We start from the raw sequence: 24,025 nt of genomic DNA, 5'->3' as shown, positions 1-24,025 counted from the left end.
CTGATGTTTGGCTTCCAAAAAACATTCGCAAACTGGAACACTCTCTTCCAGGTTTGCGGCGTTCAGGAGCCAATTTGTTCGGGAGCCAAGCCGTTTGACTACCAAGGTACCACTGTGTTCAGTTATATCCTAGAAGGGCAAAACCTTGAACAACACAGAGCAGGGGAGCCAGAAGGGATGGAAGGATGGAAAGAGGGCAGTTATTTATTCTAGATCGTCTTCTGTGTGGCTGGCATTTGACAGGTCTCCTGTTGAATCAGAGTGAAGGTTGCCATCTGCTGGATCCCTAGAGCCATTTCCAACTAGCCCACTGACTTTCCATTCCAGGCACCTCCCCAAACCAGCCTGGGATTTACTGGATAAAGGAACGCGGACTATGCCCATGCCATTACCTCTCCTTCCAGCACAACACCGTTCAACCTTGGAAAAGAGGGGTCTCTTATTTCAATACACCTTCATAATCAGATTCCCAAGGAGCCCTGGGACCAGGGAGACAGGGGAAAAGAATCTCTGGGGCTTCCTATGGTTCCCAGTTTCCATAGGGTACCCAGAAAGTTACCCCAACTCTACAGAACCTCTTTCTCTTTAGGCAGCTCATTTTGTCTAAGGAACCGCTCTCCAACTTGGAGGGTCTGGCTGGAACACACACACACACACACACACACACAAGAATGAAGAAGTTTGGTCTGCATTATTTCCATATGAGCAGCCTCAGACCCTCAGCCTTGGGCAGCCAAGAGGATATGTATTTTCAGGACCCACCCTAGTCCTGTGACAGTCATTTGCTTTAAATTGGTTTTAATATTGAATTTTAAATTGCTGTAACCCACCCTGGAACCTTATGGTGAAAGGTGGACAAGAAATGCAATCAATAATATTTCGTGGTATTGTCTTTATTTCCAAGCAAGATCAATGTGAGGGCAATTCTATATAAGGCGGTGAAGAGCCTAAATCTGCTTCTTTAGCTTTTAAAATATACTAACACAGAAAACCAGTTCCAGGTAACGCTCTTTCAAAAACAGTTTTTCAGCTACCAGCAACCTAAACACAGGTGGCCAACCAGCAGCCAAGGAGCAGAATGTGGCCCCCAACCTCATTTTGTGCAGCCCCTGACACCTCATGAAGCTTTCCTCCGAGGAGGCAGAGCACATGGCTCTCTCCTTTTCCATATTATCTTCACAACAATCCAGTGAGGGAGGCGAAGCTGAGAGATGGTGACCGGCCTGAGGTCACTCAATGAGCTTCTTGGCTATGTAGAATTTCGAACCCTGATCTCCCAAATCCTAGCCCAACTCTGTTGGAACTAAATCACACTGGCTGTTCCGCTCTGTGTGCATATGGCATAAAACACTAACAATGAGAAAGGAATTGCATTCTTGCTGCCCTAGGACTACATTTTAATAATCCATTTGCTCAGACCACGATCTGAGGTGCTCCAGAAGTTGATGGACACCAACTGCCTATTGGCCCCAGCCAGCAGGGCTAATGGAAGCAACATCTTGAGGACCACAAATTCTACATTGCTGACTCAGATGATTATAGGACTTCCCTCAATGACTTCTTATGCATGTTTGCAGTCCAATTCGTGGACTATTACACTTTTCACAAGGGATGTTTCACACAACGTTTTCATCTGCATGATTAAAAGAACTATTTGGGTACACACACGGCAAAGGTTTCTCCCAAATCCACAGATCACACAGGGTTTGAAAAACACGCATTCTGGAAGTATACAGAACCAAGCAAATCCTGAACACAATGCGGACCACTCCTCCTGCCAGACCTGCCCAACTACAGCATCTTCACAGAGCCAAACTACAGCATCTTCACAGTGCTCTCTACCCGTGGCCAACATTCGCAATGCCATTTAATCAAAGCTGATAGAGTCCAGGGAGAAAAGAAATCCCAATAACACTTTACTGAGCAAAACTGAACAAAACCAGCATATAATAAGAAAGCAACAGGTGACAACGTCTTTCCTAAGTCTGGCTTTGCACATAGCAGGGAGACATTCAAACAAACGGAAAACTCCCCTCAGTCAATCAGAACACGAGTTACCTCTGCAAAGATCATGCTATTTTGTCTGGCTGTTTTGCAACACCTCCACCCCTTATTTGACCAGCCGAATGATCCCTGCTGCTGTACTTCCAGAACTATGAGCAAAATGGACAAACAGAACAAGAATTTCCATGTTCGTTCTCCTGGACTTCCTAACCAGCCATTCATTCCCTTCTGTTCGCACACAAGTTATACTTCAGCAGACAATCTTGGCAGCGTTCCGCAGATAGGCAGCCTCCAACCGGCTACATGCATTGGCAAGAGTGCAAGGAAAATAAGCAAACGGGGCCCAATCGCTTGCTGGATGCGGGCGAAGATTAAAGAGATGACATTTTTTCGAGCACATAGCAGTATCCTTTCCCCGCTGACATTTAATATGACCAGCTTTGAGAGCTGGGCCCAACTTTCCGTTGTATGAGTAATAACAGAAGACAGCTGCTGTCTCCTCCAGCACATGATAGTCCTGGAGCCGAGGCTTCTTGCAATAGATCACATTTTGATTTGAGCCGTGTCGCCTCCTGACATCTGCACTGCAACAGACCATTATTCTGCAGCTATTGGGAAATTCCACAGCAGCAGCAGATGGACCAAAAAAAACCAACAACCATATGCTTTGCAGGCTCCGGCACATCACTCCTTGAAACTCTGCCCATCACACTTTAAATATTTAATCCAGCGAGATGTCCGGTTCTTAATGTTAATCCATTTCTTCCACCTTGCTATAGTCAAAAATTCAGCTTGCTGCATAAGTCATGGTCTTAGCACTTACGGAAGGGTAAAAAGGATGCTTTTACTGGCTGAGGAGGAAGTTTGCTTTCTTACATGCAGAAGTAGCTTCTGGCAGCTATCATATCATCAATAATGTAGGTACTGAGACACGGAGCTTGACAGCCAGGAAGCAGCAGCCTCTCCCTTGCCTTCCCCTCTGCATTCATCAAGCAATTTTCTTCTCTTCCTTCAAAGTCTGGTGAGCAGGGAAATATAATTTTCCCAGGGTACCCGAGCCCTTAGCATGGATGTTAAGGTGCCCCAGCAAAAATGAGTCAGGGCAGTGGAGTGTTTGCGAGTGTTGGACTGGGCAGGTTGGTACGGCCTCAGTCCAGCATACCTGAAGGAGCGTCTCCACCCCCATCGTTCTGCCCGGACACTGAGGTCCAGTGCCGAGGGCCTTCTGGCAGTTCCCTCGTTGCGAGAAGCCAAGTTACAGGGAACCAGGCGGAGGGCCTTCTCGGTAGTGGCACCCACCCTGTGGAATGCCCTCCCACCAGAGGTCAAAGAGAACAACAATTACCAGACCTTTAGAAGGCATCTCAAGGCAGCCCTGTTTAGGGAAGCTTTTAATGTTTGATGAATTTCTGTATTTTAATATTTTGTTGGAAGCCGCCCAGAGTGGCTGGGGGAACCCGGCCAGATGGGCGGAGTATAAATAATAAATTATTATTATTATTATTATTATTATTATTATTATTATTAGGGGTGGGACACACTGTTCCCCCAACCACCAACCTCAACCAGCTTTCCTTTTCCTGCCTTCTTACTTGCGGCTGATCAAAGAGGTGGCACTGCCTGCCAGCTTCCAGCTCCTCAGCCCCAGTTAGGAATGGAGGAGAAATTCAATTCAGTCTGCATTTTAAGGCAAACTGCACCGAAGTCGCACTTTGTGAAACAATACCTTACAAGAACCAAAACACAGCCCACCTTCGAAATTCGTGGCTCTCTGAATTTTGCATTGCGCTTCTCCAGCCCAGCGTTTACACACACAACCCTATACTTGGGTAAAGTGTGTGTGAAAATGCACGTATTAGTGAAATAATATACCAAAAAAATGCATCGCATTCGGGGAAACTGCTTTGCAGAAACACATATATTAGGCAAAAGTGCAGGCGAACGTTGTGTATTAGGAGAAATTAGCACTAAAAGGATGGTGAAGTCTCGTGGGGAGGGTTTTTTTTTAAAAAAAAATGGCAAGCTGGTGTAGAAATAAGGAGAACCAAACTAAAGATTGGAAACATGAAAAACCGAGAGAAACCAAAATGGACAGATTTATCCCTCCTTTGCTCTTAGAGAACTCAGCAAAGAGGAAAGTGGTAGAATCATAGAAGGGAGGCGAAACAGTCACCGGTCCTGGCTTCACATGCTATTGGTTTCTTTGCCTTCAGCCGTAGACTCTCCACTATGCTATGACGTTCATCGGGTGATGGGTCCAAGCCACTCTCTCTCTTGGCCGAACCTACCTCACAGGAGTGTTGTGCAGATAACATGGGGAGTGGGGAGCCATGTGTGGCTGCTTGACCTCCTTGGGAAAGAGGTGAGATATAAATGCAATAAAAGGCAGGTGACAAAAATACACAGGGCCGGCTCTAGGGGAAGACTGGGTGGCGCGGGGCGCCAGGGCTGCCAGGGGGCGCCGCACAGCAGCCATGCTGCACACTGTGCCCGCCCACCAGCTGCAGCACGAAACAGGGCGGGGCGGGGGCGCCGGAGCGATCTCCGTTCCACGGCGCCAGGGCGCCCGACATGCTTAAGACGGCCCTGAAAATACATGCACTTTGTACTGGGGACACCACAGAGCATTCAGACCCTGTTGCACATGTGATCTCATTGGGAATTAAATGGGCCCAAATTGGGCTGGGAGAAAGTGAAGTTATTTTCAAGGTTTTCTTTCTTTCTTTCTTTCTTTTTCAAAAGATTAGGCTCTGCAGAATGAATTCACTTCATATTGACCCAAGGGATGTTTGCCCATTACTGGTTAATTCTCTCTTTCTAACAGAGGAAGAAGTCAATGGGTTGAATCCAATGAGAGTCATATGCTACAGCAGACCCACTGAAATTAATAGACAGGGCTAACTTAGCCCCATCCGTTTCAATGGGTCTACTCTGAGTAGGTTGGTTGGATGCAATCCAGCATGTCCTAACTTTCTCTTGCCTTGCTAACTTCCCAACTTCTAGAGTAGAAATGAATCACAGATTAGCCATTTAAGACGAACTGCCTTAGAGAACTGGGCCACTTGCATTCCACATCAAGAAAGGAAGTTGGTACGGGACCAGGTTTAATCTGCAGCCTGAGCTAATTCTCAGACTATGCAAACTAGGTACTGCCTTTATTTGCATAAAAACTACATGAATGTTTTCCGATCACCACATTGACATCTTTCTTGGGCATTGGCATTCCCAGTAGATAGTGTCGCTGCTTTGAATGTCTCTTCAAACACACACTGCCCCAAGGTAACAAGTAGCTGCGAATTTTTCTAAGAAGAGAATCAGATCTCTCCAGTCTTAGGAGCTGCCATCTCCTTAAGTAGCTGTATGAACAGACAAATTGCTTTAGAAGTGATTTCTTTCCTTCCCCCACCCGTAATATTTCATTTATTCATTTCGGATATTTATATATCGCTGCAAAGTCAGAATTTCCAAGCAATGTACATAAACAAACAAAAAATGTTTTAGAAAGAAACACATACAGGAAATAAGAACAATTAAAAATACACCGTAAGAACAGCAAAACTGCCTTAAAATGTCTGCTGGAATAAGGAAGGTCTTTGTCATGAGTCTGTAGGTCAGAAAGGAGGGTGCATGTCTAATCTCAGTTGGGAGGGAATTCCACAGCCTTGGGCTCACAAGACTGAAAGTACTGTATGTCTCTTGGTTGTTACAATGAGTCAGTGAGAAGATCAACAGAAACTCCCCCCAAGATCTTATGATCAGGTAGGGGTACAAGGGATCAGGCAGTTCTTAAGATACCCTGGACCCAAGTTGTTAAGGGCCTTGTAAAATTAACACCAAAACCTTGAACATAGCCTGGTAACATGTGGGCAGCCAGTGCAAGCTTTTAAGCACCAGTGTTATGTCCTGGCAGAGTCCAGCCACAGCATTTTGGACAAGCTTTCACATTATTACCTCCCAAGGCATACAGCAGAGGGGTTTGTGTACTTCCAGAATTGCTCAACTTTTAATAGTACTTACTTTTTCAGAACAAACTCAAGTGCCCAAACCCCGATGTTCAGCAGCTGTGCAGAGGCACCGATTCATGCCAAGTGTTTGCACCTAGCTCCTGTCGGTGGATCCTAGCAAAACGCAAGGCAGATCCCACATGCCTGAAGTCTGCCCTCCCCTGGTATAGACAGGAGAGTTCAGCAGAGCTGGGACCCGTAGTACTGCCAGAATATCCATAAGGTGGCAACACTAAAAGCAGTGTGCCATTTGTTTGTTGTTGGATTAAAAACAAAACAAAAACGCCAACCTCGCTTTTTGGAAATAAAGGGTGTCCCTTGACAAGGGGTGTCATGATGCAGGAATTTCTCACACAACCAATTTTTAACAAGGCAATCTGTTAATTCTGTAGGTTTATGCCATCAGTCTCAGGGAAGAAGAACCTTAACACAAGCCATAAAAGCAAACACGGGTCTTTTCTTTTCTCACACACACACACACACACACACACACAGAGAGAGAGAGAGAGAGAGAGAGAGAGAGAGAGAGAGAGAGAGAGAGAGAGAGAGAGAGAGAGAGAGAGAGATATCACCATGCCAAGGGTGTCCTGTGTCATCTTAAAGACCAACAGATTTATTGCTGCATGAGGTTTGATGGACAGCTTCCATCAGCTGCATACTATAAAGAGATTAAAGTTGGCTGTAACTTTTAAAGACAACCACAAAGGAAACAAAACCTGGCTTGGGTGCATCAATAAAACTATTTTTGAGACTACCACTACTAAAAAGGCCAGAAAGGAATCAGAATGAATACAAGGGTACTTTAAACACTTTGGAGCATCTTCACTCTACAATGCTTCAACAAATTTTAGATATCAGGTTCTTCTTTTTCTGGCGGCACACAACACTACGCAGTACCATCAGCTTTCTGCCCCCTGCCCAAATCTTGCGACGACCCTCGTGGTCTCTTCCAACTCTATGATCCAACTATTGCCTCCCCCATTCCATGCTCCCAGTTCCTAAGAAAAGGTTGATTAGGTGGAAAGGCAAGAATCAATGCTTTTATCCCCTTGCGCTTCCCAGCCACGCAACAGGGCAAGGCTTCAGAGACACCCGCAGCGCAGGCGCCTGGCTGTCGCGCATGCGCACCACTTTCCCACACTTTAGCCAGTGGCAGTGGTGGTGGGTGGAGCATGGCAGGAGGGCAAAACAAGAAGTCTGGGGTAGAGGGAGATGCAGCCTCCGCAAGCCTGCACATGTGCGGTCAGGCAGCGGCACAGGCACAGTGCAGCCCAGCTGCTATGAAGGGACAGGACAGGACGGGTGGCTGGCTGCCTGGCCAGCCCATTGGGTGGCAGACATTGGGGGGTTCCTGTGATGCCCCCCTGTAAAAAGGGCAGTGGCGGTAGCAGGTGGATTGCTACTGGGAACCTGGTGAGTACCGACACCTTTTTTCCAAGTAAGATGTGATGTATCAGTAAGATGTGAGTGAGACTGATGGAGCTGTTAGTGTTTTGGGCTAGGACCTAGGAGATAAAGTTTCAAATCCTGACTCACCCTTTAAGTTCACTAGCTGACTTGAGCCAGTCACCATCTCTCAGCCTAACCAACTCACAGGGTTGTTGAGAAGATTGAATGGGATGGCGGGGGGGGGGGGAATGCACTTCACCTGGAGCAATTTAGAGGGGAAGTAGGATACAAATGCCATAACAATCTCAGAACTCTTCCCTGCTACAGCATTACTACACAAGGTTGTAATGCAGAACTTTCTCTTCTACCTATCAGGCCTGGAGCCATGCCAGGGTCACTACCAGGGGCCCAAAAACAGGACCCACTAGCTCTGAAACTGGTCTCAGGCCCTCCATATGGGGCAGCTGGCTGTGTAAACCTGCATTTCAAAATTTCCAAGATGTTTTCCAATGAAACCATGTTAAGAATAAAAGAAGAGCCTTTTGAACCATCAATGGCCCAGCTAGCCCAGTATCCCGTTCTCCCAGGAGCTAACAAAATGTCTGTGAAAAGTTGGAAGACTGGAAAAGAGGAGACTGAGAGGAGATATGATAGCCCCCTTCAAATATCTAAAGGGATGTGACATGGAAGATGGAGCAAGCTTGTTTTCTCCTGCTCTGGAAGATTCAAGTTACAAGACAGGAGATTCCGCCTAAACATCATGAAGAACTTTCTGATGGTAAGAGCTGTCAGATAGTGGAATAGACTTCCTCAGGAGGTTGTGGACTCTCCTTCTTTGGAGGTTTTAAAGCAGAGGTTGGATGGGCACCTGTCATGGATGCGTTAGTTGAGATTCCTGCATTTGAACTAGATTGACATTTGGGGTCCCATCCAACTCTCCAGTTCTTTGATTCTATGATAGCACCTAGGTGCAACCATAGTTGTGGTTCCCAGCAACTGATATACAGCCTCTGAAAGTGGAGGCAGAGCATAGACAATGCTCTGGGGCACGGTGAGAAATGGGCAGATTCCAGCCCCACTTGGAGCACTGCTGGCAGAAAAGCTTGAAGAGGCCCAGCCAGAAGGTATGTTGTGCCCAGTTTATAGAGACGCAGGTCTAAACTTCTGAGCCTCTTGGGCTTGCCGATCGGAAGGTTGGCAGTTTGAATCCCCACGATGGAGTGAGCTCCTGTTGCTCTGCCCCAGCTCCTGTCAACCTAGCAGTTCAAAAGCATGCCAGTGCAAGTAGATAAATAGGTACTGCTCTGGCGGGAAGGTAAACAGCATTTCCACGCGCTCTGGTTTCCATCACGGTGTCCTGTTGCGCCAGAAGCGGTTTAGTCTTGCTGGCCACATGACCTGGAAAGCTGCCTGTGGACAAACGCCGGCTCCCTTGGCCTGAAAGCGAGATGAGTGCTGCAACCCCATAGTTGCCTTTGACTGGACTTAACCGTCCAGGGGTCCTAAATGTGTGTGTGTGTGTGTGTGTGTGTGTGTGTGTGTGTGTGTGTACCTTTTTGCCCTGTTATTGATGCAAGGAACACAAAGACCCATCCTTGTCATTTCCCCCTTTCTTCCCCCAAAAGAAACAAAGGGAGAAAGCCCCACTTTCCCACCCCACATTTGAAACCCAAACTGACTCTCCTGACCCTCGTTGGAGACAGCTGCCTTCCTCCACATTCCAGCCAAAAATAATAACAGAAGAGCCCAGTTTGGAGGAGAGTTAATCTAATCTTCATTGCTTCAGTTTTAAAATATCCTGCTTGGTTTGGGGTTTCTTGTTACATGGAGGGATATGTTTTTAGTGAGATAGGTCTTAGCATAAAGGTCCTTCGTGGAAGCTTCGTGTAACCAGATACCGAGGAAAGCCAGCTCTGCTGCAGTCCAAACAACACACACACACACACACACACACACAGAGAGAGAGAGAGAGAGAGAGAGAGAGAGAGAGAGAGAGAGAGAGAGAGAGAGAGAGAGAGAGAGAGACGGACAGGCATCTCTCTACAAGGCAACCCTTTGCAAGCAAGCTCTGCTGAAGCCGAACTCCCGGCAGCCGTAATTATGTTAATGCCTCTGCAAAAACTATTTATAAATTGTGCTTCATTGTAGGAACCTGCAAAATGTGTCAGCAGCAGCTCCCTGGTTCTTCTCACCCTCAAAAAAAGTTTACTTCTGATTTGAGAGAGAGAGAGAGAGAGAGAGAGACATACAGTAATACCTCGGGTTACGAACACAATCCGTTCCGGATCGCAGTTCGTAACCCGAAAAGTTCGTAAGCCGAACGCGACCCGAAGTGCCATTTTGCGCACGCGCAAAGCACTTTTTTGTGATTTTCGCGCTTTGCGCAAACACGCGCGGCAAAAAAGCTTCCAGGTTTGCGCAGTTCGTAACCCGAATTGTTCGCAAACCGAGGTGGTTGTAACCCAAGGTACGACTGTACCTGCATAATTACATTTCTTTCTCTCTCTTTTTAAAAAAGAAGACGACCCTCACTCATACATTTTAAGGCATCAAGCCAATCTTTTCTAACTTCTGCTACTATTCTGCTATGAAGGAGACTGACAATTTTACCCCTTAGGAGAAAAGAGTTTAGGATACATTTCAGGGATGTGACATGGAATTAAAAACACCTGTGCAGGCACACAGTAGGGACAGCTGGAGGATGTTCAGTTTGCATTCTCAGGTGAATTGAACCAAATCACACTTCCTGGACAGATCACAGACAGATCAAAGTGTAATTATCCTTCAGTTTTCACACTTTTCCTGAATTTCTGCAACGCAACTTTCAGCTCAAAGAGTCCCAAAATGCCTATTTTAGGTTAAAAGCGCATCAAGAGTCTTACTCTCAGGGCCGGTGCGTCCATTCAGGCGACCTAGGCAGCTGCCTTGGGCGCCAGAATGGAGGGGGCACTGGCCAGCCTGCCCGCCGCCTGCTGCCCCCCCCTCCGGTGCTGAGCAGCTTCGGAGGCGCACGGAGGTGCTCCGGAGGCGCGTGGGAGCGCAAGCCTGAGGCCACCTCGCTGTGTCTGTCAGCTGTAGAGCGACTTCAGGCCGCTATCCCGAGGCGCGTGCGTGCCTCCAGAGAGCGGCCTGAAACCGCTCTACAGGCTACAGCTGACAGGCGCAGCGAGGTGGCCCCAGGCTCGTGCTCCCGCGCGAAGCTCCAGAGCCGCACGGTAGTCTGGGACCACCTCCCTGCGCGTCTCAGCTGTTTTTTATTTTATTTTTATTTTTTCTATTTTCTATTTTTATTTATTTATTATTTTATTTTTTATGGGTGCCAGAAGGTGATCTCGCCTAGGGCGCAAAAAACCCTAGCGCCAGCCCTGCTTACCCTCTTATATACCTAGTGATTACCACGCTCTGCAGAGCGTAGTGCTGATAATGCCAAGGTTGCAGGTTCGATTCCAGTATGGGACAGCTGCATATTCCTACATTGCAGGGGGCTGGACTAGATGATCCTCAGGGTCCCTTCCAACTCTGTGATTCAAAGTCTTCCTTGTGTGCTGCTACTGGCATCCATTTCTCTCCTGCCATACAGAGCTAAGAGCTATGCAGAAGAGATCCTGTCCCTCCTTTATCTTGCTGTTCCTGAACAAAATAAATAAATTTTACAGAAATCTTCCATGTACCTGTACTTCTCAAGGAATGTAGTGGTGTCATCAGGGCAGGACTTTAGGGCAGAGGTCAAGGGTCCCATTCGGCAAAATGAAGCAGGGCTGGCTTACTACACTTTTGAAATGATACACATTGCTGTCCAAAGAAGGGACCACTGAGCCCTAAAGTCTAAACCTACAGTCGTACCTTGGTTGTCAAGCGCCCTGGAACGCAGACGTTTTGGCTCCCAGACGCCACAACCCTCGAAGTGATTATTCTGGTTTGTGAACGTTCTTTTGGAACCCGAATATCCGACAGGAGTTCTGCGGCTTCTGGTTGGCTGCAGGAGCTTCCTGCAGCCAATCGGAAGCTGTGATCTGGTTTTCGGACGTTTTGGAAGTCGAACAGACTTCTGGAATGGATTCTGTTCGACATCCAAGGTACGACTGTACCTTACACTGAGAACCACTGAGAAAATTGGGGGCAGTGGAGATAGAATCAGCAATTGCTTACACAGAGCCCACTCCAGGAAATACTTTTACCACCAAGTCGTCAAGTCATGTAGGGCAATTTCATTGATGGGCCTAAGACAGCCTTAGAATGAGAAAAGGTCACTTATCTAATGCTGCAGCCCAAAGACCATCTCCTGCTAACACCTTGCTCTAGGCAGTCATTGCTTATTCCAGGGCTAGGGACCCCCCGTGGTTGGAGATTATGGGATTATGGGAGCTGTGTCCAGCAACATGCATCCCCTCCAAGTATCCCTATTTTCCAGGGACAGTCCTGGAATTACGAAAAATTATGATTTGATCCCGGAATATCCCTATTTCCACCACCAGTGCCACCATCGCAAGCTTCAGGGACAGGATGAGCTGGTATCAGCAGTGGCAGCAGCAGCAGAGGCCTCCCATTGCTTCTCCATGGCCACTGCCGCTAGCCTCCTCCTTTGAGCAGCTTGTCCACGGAGGCGCAGGTCAATTCAGCTCCATCTGGTGCGCAGGCTGAGGCCCTAACTGCTAGGGACTGTCTTGCCAGTGGTGCATGCTCTAGTTATCTCCTGCTTGGACTACTGCAATGTGCTCAACGTGGGGCTACCTTTGAAGGTGACTAGGAAACTACAACTAATCCAGAATGCGGCAGCAGAGGCGTAGCAAGCCCAGGTGGTACCCGGTGCGCAATTATTTTGTCACCCCACCCCCCCATGGCTCTAGCGAAAAGTGAAAAACATGAATTGCAAAAAATCTAGAGCTTACAGAACAAAACCGACTTCAGATATGAAATCAGCATTGAAAGAACATATAAGAACAGTTGAAAAATATCATGCAACAGAAAATAAATGAATAAAGTTCCCCAGTAGAGGGCACCGAGTGTCACCCCCCCTCCAGGGTGGCACCCGGGGCGATCCGCCCTCATCCCCCCCCCCCGCTACACCACTGTGCGGAAGCTAGACTGGTGACAGGGAGCGGCTGCCAAGACCATACAACACCGGTCCTGAAAGACCTACATTGGCTCCCAGTACGTTTCCAAGCATAATTCAAAGTGTTGGTGCTGACCTTTAAAGCCCTAAACGGCCTCGGTCCAGTATACCTGAAGGAGCGTCTCCACCCCAATCATTCTGCCTGGACACTGAGGTCCAGCTCCTAGGGCCTTCTGGCGGTTCCCTCACTGGCAGAAGTGAAGTTACAGGGAACCAGGCAGAGGGCCTTCTCGGTAGTGGCTCCCTCCCTGTGGAAAGCCCTCCCACCAGATGTCAAGGAAATAAACAACTATCTGACTTTTAGAAGACATCTGAAGGCAGCCCTGTTTAGGGAAGCTTTTAATGTTTAACAGACTATTGTATTTTAATATTTTGTTGGAAGCCGCCCAGAGTGGCTGGGGAAACCCAGCCAGATGGGCAGGGTATAAATTGTTGTTGTTGTTGTTGTTGTTGTTGTTGTTGTTGTTGTTGTTGTAGCAGCTGCCAGAGAACAGGCGAGGTGGAGAGGCTACTGCCACCTCTGAGGCCTAGCCTCACATTATGTGCCAGCTCCGAGGTGCAGGCCCACCATGGTCAGAAAGAAAGAGGGAGTCTTGATTTTTTAAAATTTAAAAACAATGCTTTGTGTGTCCGTGTCTAATTTTGCCCCTTTTCAAATTTATTAATTGGTGTGTGCTTTTCTTTTTGTAAAATTTCCAAAGAATAAAATTAAACAAAATTAGAATTAAGGGCTTTTCTCGGGACGGTGGAAGGCATGTGTGCTGCGGCCCACTGGTGTAGTGGCGGTGAAAATGCTCTGCTGGAGAAGGCAAAAATTGGGGCTTGAGGGAGGTTACTTGGGAGGTAGTGAGAAATGTCCCTATTTCCATCTGAGGAATGTTGGAGGGTATGGATCTGAAGGGCCACAGGTTTCCCACTTCATCTTACTCACACTGCCAAAGTTGAACCAACAGGACAAAAACAAACAAAAAGGTTTCCTTGCTACTGTCTTGCTTTGGGCTGTAAACAATGTACCTAGGAAGCCAGCAGAGTTTGCTTCTGAGTGTAGGATCAGCCTGGGAATCTAAACCCTTTAAGTTCAGGTTCCAACAGATCAACAACTTCCACAGTTTCACTTTTATGTCCCCACCTCTTAAATACATCAGGCAGCTTGCTCTTGAGCACAAACTTTGGTTGCATCAAGAGGCAAAGTGCCAAGTCTCTCTGCAGCACTGATGCAATTGTGTTCCTTATGAATCGAGCCTAGAATCGGAAGAAGTCTGCAAAGCTTTCATTTGTGAATAAAAAACAAACAAACACTATTCATTCTTACATAAAGTTAAAGGTAAAGGGACCCCTGACCATTAGGTCCAGTCGCGACCGACTCTGGGGTTGCGCGCTCATCTCGCATTATTGGCCGAGGGAGACGGCGTATAGCTTCCAGGTCATGTGGCCAGCATGACAAAGCCGCTTCTGGCAAACCAGAGCAGCACATGGAAACGCCGTTTACCTTCCCGCTATAGCGGTTCCTATTTATCTACTTGCATTTTGACGTGCTTTCGAACTGCTAGGTTGGCAGGAGCTGGGACCAAGCAACGGGAGCTCACCCCGTCACAGGGATTCGAACCGCCGACCTTCTGATCAGCAGAATGTTCCTTCTTACATACTCATCGTTCTTACAAACCCATTCCTCTCTCCGCACAGAAGAGGGACGTTGAAATTAATGAACCTAGCAAGTCTACTCTGAGCAGGGCAAGCATTGGACACGACGGAAAGTTTGCAGAAGTACAAACAGGGAAGAACAAATCACGCATGTGTATATAAGACAGGGCACAGCCCAATGAAAACAGAGCAGGCTCAGTGGGCAAAGACTGTCAGCAGCTGGCAAATGAAAACCAGAGGGGAAAGGAATAGAATATCCTGTAAAGGGAATGGCTGGCTGGCTGGCACGCTGAAGAGGAGCATTCCACATTGCAACATTTTATTCCAGCACCTATTTGTATTAAGCCTTGGGAGCAGTGGCCTGCACGGCGACAGCCAGACGTTCAGGAAAGTGGCATCCTGGTTGGCATGAACAAGTGTGTGATGCAGAGGAGACAAGAGCGCTGTTACAAGAGGGGTACAGAGGAAGATGCTATGGTATGAACTGGAAGAGAGGAGAGCAGGGAAAATACTTGAAAATGCATGCATTTTAACCTGGCATAAGTCATGTGAGGCTTCTAGTTTAAAAAATAAAAATTAATAAAAATTACAAACAAACAAGTATGAAACCTATGCTTCTCATCCCCCTCTAGTGGCTATTTCCCATAGAGTAGCTTAGATGATTATACTGGCAGCTGCAGTTGTAAGTGGACCACTGTTTCTGCTCTGGGTATGTTCACAGTATACCGCTTAATCTGCATCCAGTTTTTGAAGCCACATTCACACACCACTAGCAACAAACCATAGAGAGCCTGTATCTTCTTTTCTTTTTTCATACTTTACAAAGTTGTTATTGTTCTTCACCAGATCTTAACCTATTACAGTATTTGTAAGAATGATATCATTGAATTTGTCCATGGCAAGTCTGCATTTATATGCAATTTGTTCATATGTTGCGAGTTTGTATAAGTCTTCTATCCAATCAGAGAAGGGAGCCACATTTTTATTTTTCCAATTCATCAGTATCAGTCTTTCTGGTGTGGTAAGGGCACAGAGAGTCCATGCATATTGTCCTTTCGTAAGGTTCCATGTGCCTGCATTTTCTTGACAAATGTTGCTGCTTAATGCATTTTTCCTCAAACTGGCTTCAATCAGACTAGAAAACTGGAGCGGTTATGTTAGCTTACCCTAACAGTCACGGTATTTTATGTATTTGTCTTGTTCATTCATCTCTCATTTATTTATTGCGTTTGTGTTCCACCTTTTCCTCCAAGGAGCTCGAGGTAGCACCCATGGTTCTCCTCCTTTTATCCTCACAACAACCCTGTGAAGTAGGTCAGGCTGATAGGCAGTGATTGACCCGGGGTCACCCAATGGGCTTCTTGGCCAAGTGGGGATTTGGCCCCTAATCTCCTAGGTCCTAGTCCCACAATGCCACATCAACTTCAGGAAGAGGCTGGGCAGTTGGGGTTGCAGGGGTGGGGAAGCCAAAAAGGTCATTTGCAATGGGTGAAGACAGTCTTGCCCCCTCTCTAATGTAAACATCATGCAAATGCATCTCCAAAAGCACTGGAGATGGGTAATTGCCTCGCTGTCTTTTAAGCCACTAATGTGAACATACCCTTAGATTACATGTGGGGTCTGTGTAGAATGCTACCCTTGAAATTCATGGCCCTTCAGCTCCACTGTTTTACTTTTTCCCCTCTTGGTACATATGCATGGTCAGCGCTTTTTGTTTTGAGATACAACACAGGCAAAAGGTTCACACATGCAATGTTGGCTCTCTAGCATGAACCAGGATACAGGACCTATCCAGATGTGGGGGGAATCAAGATGCTGGACCACAGTTCATAAATCCTCTGGACGTGGCTGCCTGCAGCTCATGGGAGTTGTAGTCCAACAACATCCATAAGGCCACCAATTCCCTAGTCTAGCTGTTCTTAAGAGAGGAACAACTGATTTGTTGAGCAGTCTGTAAGCACAGCTCTAAACTCAGGTGCAGAAAAAGGTGTGCAGAATTAATCAAGGGGTCGGAGCGACTCTCCTATGAGGAAAGATTACAAATATTGGGGGATTTTGAGTTGAGAAGAAAGTAGATTCAACAAGGAAGATATATCTAGAAATATGCACAGTGTAGAGAAAGCGGGTAGCTGTTTTACTCCCTCTCTCGTAAGTCATCCAGTGAATCTGAATGATAGATTTTAGGAAAAGACAAAAGGGAGCTTTTCTTCACACAGCATAGATCGAAATGTGGGATTTGGCCCCACGAGATCCAATGAGAGATTTAAAAGGGGGATTAGCTCTACCATCTAATGACTTCGTCTAGCAATGGCTACCAGACGTCATGACTGTGTATTGCCACCACCGGAGGTGCCATGCCTCTGAAGGCCAGTGGCTGGGGTACAGCAGCAGAAGAGGGCTACTGCGCCCATGTTCCACCTATGGGTTTCCCACAAACACCTGCATGGTCACTGCAGGGGGACAGGCTGTTGGACTGGACAGGTCTCTGATCAGATTCAGCAGGACTTTTCCGACATTCATCTTTCTTTCTTCTTCGACCTTGAATAGTACCCATGTCTCCCCAAAGAGCAACGGAGCTCGTTTTCATTCCAGGCTATTAAATTCCAGAGGCTCATTAAAAGGAAGCCAGGAGCAGGCAGAAACCCTTTGGGATCTGCACGGGTTGGGCTATGTGAGCCACAAGAAGCTTCCCCACTGCCCCATAAGTTCAGGGATGCAATCCATGGTGCCTCGTGGCTGGGATCTACCTCCACGGCCTGTGGATGCCGGCTGCTGGGAATCACAAATGCAGAGAGAGCAGCACTCTTGCACTCATCTCCTGCTTGCAGGTCTCCCAGTGGCATCTGGCTGCCCGCAATGAGAACAGAATGCTGCACGCACTGGGCCCTTGGCCTGATCCAGCAGAGATCTTCCTATGTCAGGCTTAAGTCTTGTTAAGGTAGCTACAGACAGCAAAAGGCATGGAGCTGCAATGGGGCAGGGAGAGAGCAGAGTTCGGCTTATGTTGATGAACCTTATACATCCCTCAAACAGTAGCCTACATTTCCACGTAAGAGGTCCCAGATTCAATTCTTTACATCTTCAGTGGAAAGGATCAGAGGCATCAAGATATCTCCCCAAGACCTTTGAAGAGCTGCTACCAGTCAAAGCTGCACTGGGTGGACCAATACTCTTCGCTCAGAACAAGATAGTGCCAGGAGCTTCATATCAGAGATCAATAAAGGAGCAAGGGTGTGTTGTTGCTATCTCATTGGCTCAAGGCTGTAGGTCTGTTTTTGGCAGCAGCCCAGATGAAAGGATACACCAGAGTTTCTACTTGAGATATTTATTTATTTTTCCTATTAAAAACTCCTCTTCTAAAAATATGAAGGTTTATTTAAAGTTAAAATGGGTGCATCCTTATTTTGTAGCTCTACTTTATAATCTGATAGTGAATTATGTGTTGGTTGGTTTCTCTCTCTGTCTCTGTCTCTCTGTCTCTCTGTCTGTCTCTCTCTCACACACACACTCTCACACACACACACAACCTTCCAAAATAACTCTACAATCAGGCTAAGTTATGTCAGTCTCAAACTACTCCTATTACAGTTTACTCTGATTGCAACTATGAAGTGGGGTTGGTTTGTCATAGTTAACATTTTTGGCAGGAGCCAAGTTGTAGGCGGTGGAGGGGGGGAGAGGCGGGGCTAGAAGTAGGGATGACACAAACAGTTTTCAACATGCTGCAAGGAAGTGATTGCAAGTCTCTCCCCTGCTGTTGATGTACATGCATAAGAGACACAAATACTGTGCTTGTAATGAGGTTAATATAAATGTACAGCAAACAAAGGAAGGTGTATTTACAGCTGCATTTCACCCTCCTTGCAGTTTGTCACTCGTCCAAAGATATATTCTATCCAAACCAGATCTGAGTCCTCTGACATCTGCTTTGTAGACTCTCTCTTGTCCACAGTGACTCCCATAACCCCATAACTCTGGTCCATCTGCATCATCCACACACCGACCCTTTCCTTCACTTGGTCTACCCTCCACTCTGGTCTGCACTGAAACTGACCAGTTTCACTGGTGTGGAAGTCGTTCCTGCTGTAGATGGACTGAAATGGAGTAGAGAACTAGCTTCACCACCTTGAGCTCCTTGGAGGAGACTGTAAGGGCAAGAATAAGAGTTCCATTTTTACCACAGAAATATAGGGCATTCTAGATTAAGAAGGCCACTACCCAAATACTCTTTCCCAGCCACATTTCCCTCCATGTTAGTTTCCATTGGTCTTTCGTTCCCAAATCTCTGTAAGCGTGAGTTGGGGGAATTAGGAAGAATGGTCAGCAGTTCATTTCCATGGGGAACATGTGGTGCATTGATTAGAGTGGGAGGAGGGAACCTTTGGTCCTCCAGATGTTGGTGGCCCATCAGCTATAGCAGGCACCCCCAAACTGCGGCCCTCCAGATGTTTTGGCCTACAACTCTCATGATCCCTAGCTAACAGGACCAGTGGTCAGGGAAGATGGGAATTGTAGTCCAAAACATCTGGAGGGCCGAAGTTTGGGGATGCCTGAGCTATAGTAAGCATGTCAAATAGCTAGGGCAGATGAGAGATGCAATTCACCAACATTTGGAGGTACAAAGAATCCCCACATCTGAGTGTAGGACCAGGGATAAAATCCCCACTTGACCATGAAGCTCACTGGGTGACATTGGGTCAACTCTCAGCCCAACCTACCTCACAGGGTTGTCCGTGAGGATAATATAGGGAGAGAGGGAGACAAGAACACCATCTTGTGTTCCTTGGAGGAAAGTTAATATATAAAAGCAATAATAAACCAACAAGGTTGATAAATGTCCACCCACCCTCCCTCATGTAATTCTGGGGATTGCTGTATGCATGGATAAAGGTAAAGGGGCCCCTGACCATCAGGTCCAGTCCTGTCCATCTCTGGGGTTGCGATGCTCATCTCGCTCTATAGGCCGAGGGAGCCGGCGTTTGTCCGCAGACAGCTTCCGGGTCATGTGGCCAGCATGACAAAGCTGCTTCTGGCGAACCAGAGCAGCGCACGGAAACGCCGTTTACCTTCCCGCCGGAGCAGTCCCTATTTATCTACTTACACTTTGATGTGCTTTCGAACTGCTAGGTGGGCAGGAGCTGGGACCGAGCAAAGGGAGCTCACCCCGTTGCAGGGATTCGAACCGCCGACCTTCTGATCAGCAAGCCCTAGACTCTGTAATTTAACCCACAGCGCCACCTGGTATGCATGGATAGTGCTGGGTAAATACAGATAACAGGCAGGGCTGTATCTTCAGGCTCTCACAACCTAACCAGACTTCAAAATACAAGGAGTTTTCCTCCATAGGGCTTGTTTGAAGACCAAGGCACAACTGCCAGCAAGAGCGAGCCACTGTGCTGTTGCGGTTGAAGAGCCAGACTAAAGCAGCAGCAAGATCCAGATTCAGATCCCAGCCGAGCTGTAAGAAATCAACTGTGTGACCTTGGGCCAGTCACTGTCCCTGGCCTAGCCTGCTTCGCAGGGCTGCTGTGAAGCTCAAGATGGGGGGGGGGCAACTCAATGTGTAAGTCTAAGGTTATAGAAATGACAGCTCTTTGGAAGTCATGAAATGAACTATCCTAGATAAGGAAAGACAGGAGAGTAGGAGAATGATCTCTAAAGGGATATTTTAATCAGTATGTTCCAGTCACTATACTTGGGCTTCTCTGGAAAGAAGCACCCCAAGGGTAACACTGATTATATCCCAAGGTGAAGACCAGGAAACTCAGCTTAGTTTAAAATCACCTTTATGCACAATTGGTTTGGCTTTGACTTTCCCCACCGTACTCCCCTTCTCCTTAAGTCAATTTCAAATCCTTTAAGCTAACTCAGTCTTCCCCAACGAGGTGCCCTCCAGCTGTTTTGTGCTACAACTGGAGGAAGACCAGGTGAGCAAAGGCTGGAAGAGGAGGGCAGCCAAAGAGCGAAAGTGGGAGGCTCTGGTGTTGGGTGTTTTTTTTTTCTTTTAAGTTATTATTAAAAGCCCATTTGACAGATCTTCTGCTCAGCCCCACTGGGGGATAAACATAGTGCAATACACTCCTTTTATTTCATCATATTTGCTGCAAGTGTTTTTGTCCAATCTTCTTTGCTCCTGAACTCGGGAGGCAACTGGGTTTGGGAGTTCATCAAAGGCAACTCTCGGACCCTTTTGGAGGTGGGGGGCAGCCACAAGGGTCTTGGGGGGGAGGGGTATGACATGCAGGCAAAAACAACCGCAGGCAGCCAGAGAAATAAGCTGGGAATAGAGAGAGAAAAATAGAGAAAGAGAGAATGAACGGCGCCAGCCCAGCAAGCCCCCATCGGGACCGCAGATTCCAGAAACCGAGAGATGTTCTCTAAGGAAAGGAAGAGGAGTTGTTAAGTGGGAAGGTTAGTCCGCTGGACCCTCTTGGAAGTTTACTAAATCGTGCCACAAACAAACAAACAAAGTGATTTCTTTATGTCACCACGCACCAATGAGATTTCATAACTTATTGCTATTTCTGCGGGAGCGTGCATGACCTATTGTCTTAGGAGGAGGGCGGCGTGGAAGAGAGAGACAGGAGAAAGAATCGAAGACATAACAAACGCCGAGCGAGGCAAACACGACGAGGGTGAGAGACGTACAACTCAAAAAACGACAACACAGATTTCCAAGCCGGCCTCCGCCTTCCTGTTCCCTCTCCAGCGAGTCAAAGGGAGGGAGAAGCTAAGCCGGGACCAGAGCACTCTCCGAAGACCCTCTCCAGATGGGGATGATCACAAGAAATACACACACACACACACACACACACACACACTGTATATAACTACATACATAATTGCATTTTTATCATCGGATCGGCATGATCACAACAAAAAATATTATTAAATTATACTGTTTTAAAGGAAAAAAAATATTACCACAGTGCTACTAGTTTTATTTATTTAATTTTTTTATTAACAACTTCCTGCGAAACCAACTCGCCTAGAGCCCAATCGTGAGAGCGAATGGCCAAATAATGTCTAACGGAGCAGCAGCGCGATCCAACCCACGTTTACCCAGAAGTAAGTCCCACCTAGTTCAAAGGGTTTATTCCTAAGAAGCGCTGCCCTAGGTGCGGGAAATAGAGAGCCACCACCGAATTCCTGACGGTGGTTTTTTTTTTCTGGAGGGTGGGGGTGGGGAAATGAGACTTAAAAACAGCTTCGCGGCGTTTAAAGAAACAGATGGATGTTAAGAAGGGGTTTCTCCTTCGTTTGAGAAAACGGCCTCGAAACTCTGCCAAGTCGGCGAGCGCCCCGGCGAAGGCGTCCGCGCCACCACCACCCCCGTCCCGGTTGCCCACCGGCAGCGCGGACCGGATTGCAGCCTCGCGCAAGAGATCCGCTCGCCAACGAACTCCCTAGCCGGCAACATACAGACGGGGATCTTTCTGTTGCTCAGGCAGAACAGCCCGGGAGCGCGATTCTCCCTGTTCTCCGACGAGCGCCTGGCCGGAGTTTCTTCCCCGGGAGACGGGCGCCGCCCGAGGAGGCGAGTGACCCTGTCTAAGCCTGGCGCTGCTCCCCCGGGCGCCTGCCGTCGTGCAAGGCTCGGGTGGGAGAGAGAGACAGGGAGCGAGCGCAGCCTCTTCTCCCCCCGCGGCGATAGCGACGCGCGCCCCTTTGTCTCTTCGGAAGACGGAGCAAGCCAGCAGAAAAGGAGAGCCGAGGAAAGTCTGCTTGAACGAACAGCACCATCCCGGCCTCGGTCACCGGGCCCCCGCCCAGGTTGGGCGGTGGTGGTCGCCGCCTCCGCCTCGGGCGCCCCTCCAGCAGAGCGCCGCCGCCGTCCTCCGCCGTCCTCCCCACCTGCTCCCTCGCCAGCCAGCCAGCCAGCCGCGCGTGCTAGCCGGAGAGCCCCGGCCGTCCCTGTCGCGCAATCGGCTGGATCTCCCTTCAGCAGGCCGTGCTCACGACTCGGCCCAGGGACCCCAAGCAGCGAATCTCCGCCGCCCTCCGGCCCAGCGCGAGGCCCCGTGGAAGAATCCGGCAACAAGCCCCCCCCCTCCTGAATCGCTCCGCCAAAATAGGCTCCAGGGCCCCCCAGATAGGCCGCTGGCCACCAAGTCTCGTGGCGCCCTGAGCGAGCGTCTCTCCCCAACACCGCCACCTCGAACTGCGTTCTCCTGGCTCCTCGAGCGAGCCAGCGGCAGCTTCCCGGGCGCTCTTCCCGACTCTGCCTCCGAAGAAGAAGCAGCCCCCGCCGAGGTGCATCCCAAAAGTTGGACGACGACGCGTCTCGGAAGCAGCCCGCCTCCGCCACTGCCGGCATTCGGAGCCGTCCAAAGCGCTACCAGCGAGGCTTCCCTAACCTTCTCCTGCACCACTCGCGGCTCAAAAGTACGAAAAGGGGGGTCATTCTTTCCCCGCGCCCCAAGCTTTCAAAGCCCCCCAAAATTAGTGTCCCGCCACCGCACCCCGCACATCCTCCAGAAGTCGGGTTTCTATCTCCTCGACGCCTCTTTTCTCCTTTCCCGACCCGTCCTCTCTCAACTTTGCGGTTCCGCCAGCCTCTCCTCCAAAAGGCAGCCCCGCAAACCTTCCGCATCTCGCGCCTCTCCTCACCTCTATCTCCGCCCCCTAGAACCCCATGCCAGTCTCTCTCTCTTACCCCCGCTCCCCACCCCACATCCACTCGGCCTTGGAGGGTCCCCTTTGCCTCCGAACCCAGTTCTTGCGCCTTCGACAGCTTCCGGAGATCTCCCGGCGCCTGCCTCTACTCAAACACCCCACCGCCGCTCCACGGAGCCTCGCACCTGCAGAGGAACCCAGAAAGACGCCCGCCCTCCGCCAAACACATCCTCACGGGGTCCTTTCCACCTCTGCCCTTCTCGACGGCACTGTCCCCACCAAGCCCGCTTTGCCCCCCCCCGCAAGTCGTTTCCCCTCCGTCCGTTACTACCACCCCGCCGGCTGCTCGGTTATCCTGCCCGTCAAAGGCTCAGAGCTCAGCCAAAGTCCCTGGCTAGGGTGAAGGAGGAGGAGGGAGGAGAAGAGAAACCGGGGGGCGTCTCCCCGACGGCGCTGCACGGAAAGCCCCCGCGTGCCCCCTTTCCCTCCCCTGCTCGCAAGCCTGGCTCGTGGCCGGTGCCTGCTGCCCAGCGCCAGCTGCAAGCACAGCAGCGGGAGCAGCTGCTGCTGCTGCTGCGAGCGCAGAACCCGCTTTGCCCGCCCCTGCGAGTCTGCGACGCGCCGCGACTCGGCTCCCTGAATGACAGCTTACCTGCATGCCAATCTTCATCAGACTGACACCGGCCTGACAGCGCAGCCTATACTCACTGCCTGGCCCTGCCGCGCGTCAGCCCGGCCCCGCCCTCGACGGGCACACCTCCTCCTGCCGCCCGCGCACCGCCCCCAGCCCGGCCCCGAGCGCTGGTGCTCGACAGGCGAGGCGCGCACCCGCGCGCACTCGCGCTCCCAGCCGGCTTGTCTCCCCCTTGCGGACTCTCTCGGCTTTCAAGCAGCCGCCGCCGCTGCTAAGAGGAAATCCTTTCCCAGAGCTTTTTGCCTGCTGGCTTCTAGAGATGCTTCCCCAGTGGGTGCCAAAACAGAGCATCTCTCTCTCTCTACTTTGAGGGAAGGGAAGGGGCACAAATACGGCAGGTGCGGCTTGCCGGAAGGAAATCCTTGGTAGTTCTTCTTGTTCTTGCTGCGGTTTAAAGAGTTGCCAACTTACCGGTTTCTGTACAGTAAACTACACAGCACGTGGTGCTGATTTCTGCATGCCGTGATTCCGGCGGATTCCTGCATGTTGAGGTTTCTGAAAAGGGCACACAGGACTAGGAAAGACTGGATTTTAATGCTGGCTGGTTGCTCCCACCTGCCTGTA

At 49.1% G+C, this 24,025-nt stretch overlaps 1 protein-coding gene across 4 annotated transcripts in view; it reads right to left on the bottom strand.

Moving 5' to 3' along the window:
• PKNOX2 (PBX/knotted 1 homeobox 2) overlaps positions 1-23,504 on the bottom strand; it is a 417,302-nt gene extending 393,798 nt beyond the window's left edge. For all 4 annotated transcript variants that reach the window (XM_060268541.1, XM_060268540.1, XM_060268543.1 and 1 more), the window contains exon 1: positions 23,420-23,504. The gene's annotated coding sequence lies outside the window, so the exon portion shown is untranslated. The remainder of the gene's footprint in view (positions 1-23,419) is intronic.
• Between the last annotated feature and the right edge of the window lie 521 nt (positions 23,505-24,025).

Source organism: Zootoca vivipara, chromosome 15 (assembly GCF_963506605.1).
Source record: "Zootoca vivipara chromosome 15, rZooViv1.1, whole genome shotgun sequence".
In the NCBI taxonomy this organism is placed as follows: Eukaryota; Metazoa; Chordata; class Lepidosauria; order Squamata; family Lacertidae; genus Zootoca; species Zootoca vivipara.
Note: the sequence above shows the minus strand (reverse complement) of the source record. Positions and strands in the feature narration are given on the sequence as shown.